Source organism: Staurois parvus, unplaced genomic scaffold (genome assembly GCF_062004578.1).
Source record: "Staurois parvus isolate SC_StPar_1 unplaced genomic scaffold, SC_StPar_1.0 ptg001805l, whole genome shotgun sequence".
Classification (NCBI taxonomy): domain Eukaryota; kingdom Metazoa; phylum Chordata; class Amphibia; order Anura; family Ranidae; genus Staurois; species Staurois parvus.
In genome coordinates, this window is record NW_028319601.1 from 1,048,637 (window position 1) to 1,057,637 (window position 9,001).

Below are 9,001 nucleotides of genomic sequence, written 5' to 3' on the forward strand. Positions count from 1 at the left end.
GTTGATGCGTTTCAACCTACACAGCTTTAGTCATAAAGTTACGAATAAAGCCGTGTTGGCTGAAATGCGTCAACTTTTACACCGTGGTCATTCAATAAATGCAAGAAACAAAAGAGCAACTATGGTTGTGCAGATCCTTTTTCTACTAAGTATTGTACAATTCTGAGCATCTGTGGATCGGGCACCCGCGGTCTCCCTGGATTCAAGAGTAGAGTAGTAGGGTAGTAGCACTATTATTGTATTTGTTTCTTTACCAGCTAGATCACCTGATAAAAATAGAAGAAAGCCTACAAAAGAGAAAAAATTAAATGATTGCTTTTAGATCTAATACTGCTTTAGTTAACCTAGGAACCTAGCAGTACAGAGCAAGTGCGCTAATCATGTTGTTTCCCTAATTCTGTTTTAACAGCCATGTAATGGAATGGATGACAGGGGAGGTTAGGGTGTTTACTCTTCCAGATGCCACTCAGTGTTTCTTGTCAGCAAAGTGTCAGTGGGCTTTACTCACCAAGCCAAATTATGGAAAAACAAAACAAAAAAACACTGTATAAAACACCTGACTACCAAGGGTCAAATAAATCAATAGATATGAGCAGAAAATGGTATCAACTGGGCAACTGCTAAAAACGAAAAACTAAATACTATGCATGCCTGACCTTCTTTTTTCAGTTGCTGAAAAGGTTTTATTCTTTTTCTTGGCTTAAAAGTACTTTTTAGTCTTCGATCATTACAACTGTGTAAGGAATTAGACGCTTGAGTTCACTAAAAGCCTGTGGCCTGCAGTACTTCATTACTGTAGCAGTGACTCCTAGCTCAGTGACAGAACTGCTGTCACTGTTATTGATGACGGTGTCAGCTGGGCCCTGTCTCACAGATTTCCTCCACTAAACTTGCCCTCTGGCTACCGGCAACATTTACAGTTAACCCTATCAATTGTGCTTCCTACATACAGCTATATTCCCAAATAACAAGGCGTCTGAGCACAGAAATCAGCTTGTTTTGTTTGTTTAAAGAAAAACTGTATCTTGGTCACACAAAAGCAAAGTGACAACAAACCTGCATAGCAGGACCTGCTGATGCCACACAGCACCTGCCCATGGCCCCAACACTACAAGCTCCAACTTCCAGATATGGGGCAACTGAATACAATCCCATTCATATCCCATATGGAGTCCCTGAACAACCTACGGCCAAACCTGAGCACTGACAGTTGGGCAGGGGGTTGGATATGGCATACCTAACAAATGCAAACATTGACTTTTAAAAAAATTGATATTTGCATAGCATCTTTGGGGACTGCATCATAAGATCAGCAGTGCTTTTTTATGTTACTGTCTATTTGGATTGTGTGACTCTGCAGCAGGAGTAGTTCAAGGATGAATAGAGAAAAACAAACAGAGAGTGCACCGGCCTAGTGCATTACCTTAAAAATGTTTAACCACTTCCTGTCCGGACACTTTTACCCCCTTCCTGTCCAGGGCAATTTTCAGCTTTCAGCGCTATCACACTTTGAATGACAATTGCGCGGTCATGCAATACTGTACCCATATTAATTTTTTAACATTTTTTTGAGACAGATAAAGCTTTATTTTGGTGGTATTTATTCACCGCTGGGATTTTTATTTTTTTTACTATGTAAATGAAAAAGTCCAAAAATTTTGAAAAAAAGTGTTTTTTTTTAATAACATTTTGCAAATAAATAATATTTCATCATAAATCTTGGCCAAAATTTATTCCGTTATTTTTTTAGTAAAAAAAAAAAATCCAAATTAGTTTATAACCAAAAATTATAATTTTTAAACTTTTTTTTTACATTTTTATTTTATTTTTTTTATATTATTATTTTTTATTTATTTATTTTTACATACTGTCATCCTAGCAGTACAGTGTCACCATGGTGACACTGTACTACTTGTTGGGGGTGATGAAGATTTTTTTTTATTTTTTTACACTGATTGCTTTTACACCCATATAGGATGTAAAAGCAATCATTTCTCTTTCTCTCTGTCTGCATTCTTGCAGTCATTGAGAAGTACTGAGTGAGCTGTGATTGGTCACAGCTTGTCACATGGTACAAGGCTGTTGTGAATAGCCTTGTACCATGTGACCTCTGTGATCATTCACAGATTTCACACGTAGTAAGCAATGATGTCACAAGTGACATCTTGCTTACTACTTTGCATGTGATCACTGATTGGCCAATCAGTGATCACATGATCGGGACCTCGTACAGAGGTCCCGTCCGACGATCGGTGTTTCACTGTGTCGGGAGGACACAGCAGGCACCGGATCGCGGTGCTGCGCACCCCCAGGGAGCGCGCACAGCTAGAAAAGGCGGTGCCGTTTATGAACAGCAACCCGCCCCTGGACTGCCACCGCCCTGCCGTTTATAAACAGCAGGCGGACGGCAAGTGGTTAATGAATGTAAATAATAAGTGTTATACTCACAAATGATCAATGAATAAAAGGCACATCATCAAGAAACAGCTCTGTACAATTCACACTGTGTGTCTATCTGTAGTGAGAACTCTGGACATCCATAAGTCTGACGCGTTTCGAGGACTAGCCTCTTCCTCAGAGTCCTGTCAGCCTTTTGGATGTCCAGAGTTCTCACTACAGATAGACACGCAGTGTGAATTGGACAGAGCTGTTTCTTCATGATGTGCCTTTTATTTATTGATCATTTGTGAGTATAATACTTATTATTTACATTCATTAAACATTTTTAAGGTAATGCACTAGGCCGGTGCGCCCTCTGTTTGTTTTTCTCTATTCGGTACTTTGGACTCAACGGTTCTTTGAGGGCAGCAAGGAGTGCATATCCCAAGTATTTCCATATGTGGTCTTAATGACATTGAGTCCATCCCCAAGGGAAAGAGTGACTGGGTTTTCCACTTTTTCACAGTAGTTCAAGACTGTTGGAAGGAACTTAACTGAAGGAGTTGAGCTAAGATGCTAATATACTCACTAGTTCTCTAAACTAGACATGTGCCGTTCATTTCATTACAAATCAAAATTCATGTGAAATGTGCGTTATGTGCGAATCACAATAGTAATGAATTTCAACTAATCATACATAACAATTATGACAAAAACAACTAATTTATTCATATTCATTAGTTTCATTAAGATGAGATGATGCAATAGTTTGGGCCTTTTGGTAATATTTGAAGCATCCGAAATAACGGAATGACATAACGAATGATTCAAACTTATTTGGATCCATTTGTTTTTATTCTAGTAAGTGTAGCATGAATATTCTAATATGATTTTTTTTGCACTGGGGTTGAACTTGAAAGACAATTTGTTTAATTTGTATGTGAGCGGCCCAACAAAGTCAGCTGGGAATAGGGAACGGAATTCAACTTAATAACATAATGAATGAATATGTATCAATTAAAGCGGAGCTCCAGCCATTTTTGTGTTTATTAAAAGTCAGCAGCTACAAATCTGTAGCTGCTGACTTTTAGTAAACAGACACTCACCTGTACCACAGTCCAGCATTGTGCTCACCCAAGCTGTCTCTTTCCTCCATATGCTGTCCCCAGAGCTGGCATCTCAGCTGAGGGCACCCGGCTGTGACAGCTTGCGGCTTTACAGCCAGGTGCCCACTGCGCATGCGTGAGCTGCGTTGTGCATTGTGAATAGTCCTGCAGTCTTCTGGGACCTGTTCCAGAAGACTGCAGGGAGGGGGGAGGAGCAGGGGCATCCCTAGGGTTGGTGTCACCCGGTGCTGGAACACTTGGTGACACCCCCTTAGACAATCCCTGCAGGACGGATAGGATCTGTGGATTGAGCATAATAGATCGGAGTCCGATCCATTATCCTCCTCAATCCGCAGATCCAATCCATCCTGCGGGGTTCATCGGCTTGCAACCTATACGGGGTTAACTGATCTCTCCACGAGCTCCATGAAAAGGTAAGTTTTAAACCAAGCCAACGATCCCCGCAAGATAGATCGGTTCTGCGGATTGGCGAGCATAATGGATCGGACTCAAATTACAGACTTGCATTGTGAAAAGGAGCCATAAACTACAAGCATTACAGTACTGCAAAGCAAGAACGCACAGCCTTTGTGTATAATGAGCGAATACGGCTGCCCCTGTGTACATATATTATTACAAACTATACAAACAAAAAAGGATTTGAAGACGTTAATGCACAATGATACGAATTTTGACAAGCTGAACTTTTGCATGTCTAAAAAAAATAGTTACAAAACTCTATAAAGTCCCTTTATCAAAGAGTACGTGCTATATTCTTTTATTCCTACTTCTCTTTATAGAGTAAATAGCTTAAACAGTTATGGTGGCTGATGGGAAAGTACGTGAGCCATAAGCAGTAATAAGTAAATAGCAGAAACTTTTTCAATGAAAAAATGCTTTAGTAACACCTTCTGTAATTGCTGATCAGACCCACATAGCACTTGTATTTTAACCACATATTTTAATTGACTGTAATACTTAGTTGAGAAGTACAGCCAAAAGAGTTTGTTCTGCACTCCTGTGACCTGTTGACAGTGGACTGTCAGCTGATGTCACTAAGCCGGTCCAGGCTGGGGAAAGATCCCGACCTTAAAGTCGGGATCCACCCCAGAGTCTGGAGCTGCACCTGGATCAGTCTCTCAGCAAGTTGTTGAGAGTCTGAGCCAGCAGCTCCCTCCCCCTCCACAGCCCAGTGCTCCAGTGAGCAATGAGGGGGCAAAACAGTCACCGCTCTCTGCTCAGAGTGGAAAGGAGAACTCAGCGATCAAGTGATTGCTGAGTTCTCACCCTTAGAGCTAGTGGGGGACAGATGCAGCATCGGACCCATGCTGCATCCACCTAGGTATGTATATCTGGGGGGTAAAAAAGCCATATTTCTCTTTTAATTTGTATTAAATTTCTCTTTTAATTTGTATTAAGTGATAGTAAACTGCAAAAAAAAAGAAAAAATATCTTCTACATGGAAGTTAAGAGCATAACGTGCTAGGATGCATTTCATACTAGCACATTATGAAAGACATACCTAAAAATGAAGCCCTCCAGCAGTGCACTGTCACTGCTGACAAGGGTTCCATCTTCATCCAATATTCCTTCCAGGTTCGTGGACTGTGGCCATTTGAAGGGCCGTGCCACAATGACGTCACTCCCGTGGCACAGCTCTCTTAAAGGACGGCATACTAGAGCACATGCTTTAGCACTGCTAAAGTAAATATATCACAAACAGTGCATGTTTAGGGGATATTTACTGTACCTACAGGTAGGCCTTAATATAGCCTTACCTGTAGGTATAAGTCATTAAAAGGCCTTTACTACCACTTTAACTTGAATGTAGTATACTACAATAAGTACATTTTAGGAGAGAAATCACACTTCCTCAGGCATGAAGTGTCATACTGACTTTGCCAAAGGATTTATCAAACATTTCTACTTAGTTCTGTGCTGAAGATAACAGAAAAGGTTTCTATTTCATCTGTTAAATTTACTTCAAATGTGTAAATTGTAGAAAGTATACACCCCAAGGCTGCAAAAGCCCTATCCCCAGCATTCCTCTCTAAAGTTACCGTACTGCACCTTTCCTTTATCTTTACAGTACAGCCTCCAGTGCAGTGTATCTTTTTTAATTATCCTAACCTCCCAAGGTAGTTAAACAGAATTAGTGTAGTTTTATTAGAAACATCTGCTTATTCTACATTATGGAGAATAAATCAGTGAAGTGTGACACCAACATTTGGCTTTGTAATGGCCTTTGATGTTAATCTGAATTAGGAATCTCTAGGCACTGAAGACCATGATAGAACTAAGGAGACAGTGGGGTTGATTTACTTGAAAAGAGAAGGTTGTTCACCCAGCAAAGTGAATACTCAATTTACAAAGTGTATGTTCATAAGGTGAATGCTTTTAATGCCCAGCACTTTAATACTCAATTATGTGCAACGGTGTTGCTAAACAGTCTCTACTCCTATAGTAAATCAATCAAACAATGTCATTGAACATTCTAACAACAATACTTTTGAATGAGGTTGGCATTTTAATATAGCCAAAATTTCAAATTGGTTTGCCTAGGACGTATATTAGTGGTGATGTCAGCATAAAAGAAGCAAGGGAATATTTCTATATTTAGTTTCTACATTTTTAGCGGCATATGAAAAATGAATCATTATATAGAAAAAAAAAATGACAGTTAAAACATCAACAGTACTGTTTTAGGGAAGTTTTACTACATTGTTATTTTGAATTTTAAATTATACTTATCAGTACTGTAAAGCAAACCATTGAAATGCAATGAACTGGTTAAACAAAAGTGAACCTATACATAAATGTTAATGTGGAATTAAACCCATCGATATAACAGTTTTAAAAATCCGTTAAATTTAAGGCATGCCGGGAATGTTTTTTCAACAATACGTAAAGCGCTGAACAAACTATTGGCGCTATATAAATCCTGTATAATATTAATATAATAACTATACAAGGGGGTCACCAGAATTTTCCACATGCAAAAGTGCCATGTTAATAAAGCCCTGCCCTATACTTTTCTCAACACCTAGATCTAAAAAAACAGACCCCCCCCATATGGATCCTACTATTCCAATAGCTATCAAACCCACAAATCTTATTTTTTGTTTAAACTGGTACTGTCTTGCTTAGCAGAGTACAGTGCCTATGCTTGTAAACTGCACTGAATTCAATGGACTGACTTCAAACAATCCATGTGCTAATGTGCCCAAAAATATATATACAGTATAGCTCACTGCACAGGTCCATTACTTCACTCAACAAAGGAGGTCATTCACTTCTTGCTTTCTCTGCCAAACTCTGCATTAGATGTCAGCCCAGCAGAAGAAGTGAAAGACCTCCTGAAAATGAAAACATTGCACCCAGGGCAGATGTTCCCCACCCACTTCCCCCTCGTTCCAGTACTACTGGAGGTGCCATTACTGAGTACAGGGGGATTTGGGCAAAAAAGCCCCACACCCAGCTAATAAAGAACTATTGTAAACTATACAGGAACACTGACAGTCTGCTGGCTGTTGGAACAGATGGTCTTATCTGAGGTCTGATTTTTTTTAAATTAACTTTGATGTTGGGGAGGTTGTGAGGGCCTTCTAAATGATGTCAGCACACTGAATTGTTGAGGATGTCACTTAAGGTTCAAGGACCTAGAGACAGAGGCATCCCTAGGGTTGGTGTCACCCGGTGTGGTAACACTTGGTGACACCCCCTCCGACGATCCCCGCAGAATGGATTGGATCTGCGGATTGAGCATAATGGATCGGACTCCGATCCATTATCCTCATCCGCAGATCGATCCATCCTGCGGGGATCGTTGGCTTTCTTTACAACTTACCTTTTCTTGAAGCGGGTCCGGGACAACTGCGCATGCCCCGGTTTCAGGCACGATCAATCGATGATAGCAGTAGTTCTATTATCGATTGATCATGCTTTAAATCGGGACATGCGCAGTTGCTTCAGGGGGACATATCTACATGGGAGACACATCTTGCCGATACCCCGGTGTCACCCCACTGGATCGTCTGCATGCAACCTATATGGGGTGACACCAGACCCGCTCCAAGAAAAGGCAAGTTGTAAAGAATGATCGTCGGCTTGCTTTACAACTTACCTTTTTGTGGAGCAGGTCCGGTGTCACCCCCCTGCGGTCGGTGTCACCCAGTGTGGACCGCACCCCCCGGACCTGCCTCGGCACGCCACTACCTAGAGAACATACAGTCTGGTGGCTACTGTGACACTTGCAGTGCAGAGTTGCTGCAAACATATTAAAGCAGTATTAAACCTTAAATCAAAATGTAATACATTGAAACTTACCAATTCTTAGATGTGATTTTTGCATTTGTTTACTTTCTTTTGGGATTTTTTTCTTTGATTTTTACCTGATGATCCTGCCAGTAAGTCTGTTATTTTTCAACACTCCAAGCTATCAGGATAAAATGTGGCAGCTGTAGGATTTAGATAAACCATTTAACACTCACAGGATGTTTACAAGAGTCAGTTTGTATTCATTTATGTAACACCTTCATCCCAAAAGGGAACCTGTTTTTGTAACTGCTTATAAAGTTTACCTAAAACTGTGAGTGCATCTAACACTATCCTCTTCCAAAATTGACAATGCTGCTGCATCTCCAAAGGTCTCTGCTCTTCCATTCAGGCTGGAGACACTCTAATGCCTAATACACACAATCAGAAAATCAGACGAAAAATATCGCTTTCGAAGTAATCTCACGATAATCTGATTGTTAGTACACAGATATCTAGAGCCGATCATGACAGTTCATGCAAAATTATCTGAAGAGACAAACACGAACATTTTTCTTGTACAATATCAAAATGAATGATTTTATTTTAAACAGTACAGTAGTTGTCCAAATAAAAGTGGAAGACCAAGACTACACATGCTCAGAAATAAAAGAATACATTACAATACAATGCGATACAATACTTAACATCACTTCCAAAGTCGTGTTCTGTCACATGAGAATTTTTGCAACTTTAGTAACCTCTTCATTTTTGATATGAGACCAGCATGCAAAAAAAAAAGGGATGATCATTCTACCAAAATTCTATTTGTGTGTATGAGGCTTAAGACAGGAAGCATGTTAGTTGATGGATAACCAATATACTACATTTTTGTTTTTTTTAATACCATTTTATCCTCACTAATAATATTTTTCATTATATTTATATATACACTATATTGCCAAAAGTATTGGGACGCCTGCCTTTACACACACATGAACTTTAATGGCATCCCAGTCTTAGTCCGTAGGGTTCAATATTGAGTTGTCCCACCCTTTGCAGCTATAACAGCTTCAACTCTTCTGGGAAGGTTGTCCACAAGATTTAGGAGTGTGTCTATGGGAATGTTTGATCATTCTTCCAGAAGCTCATTAGTGAGGTGAGGCACTGATGTTGGACAAGAAGGCCTGGCTCGCAGTCTCCACTCTAATTCATCCCTAGGGTGTTCTATCAGGTTGAGGTCAGGACTCTGTGCAGGTCAG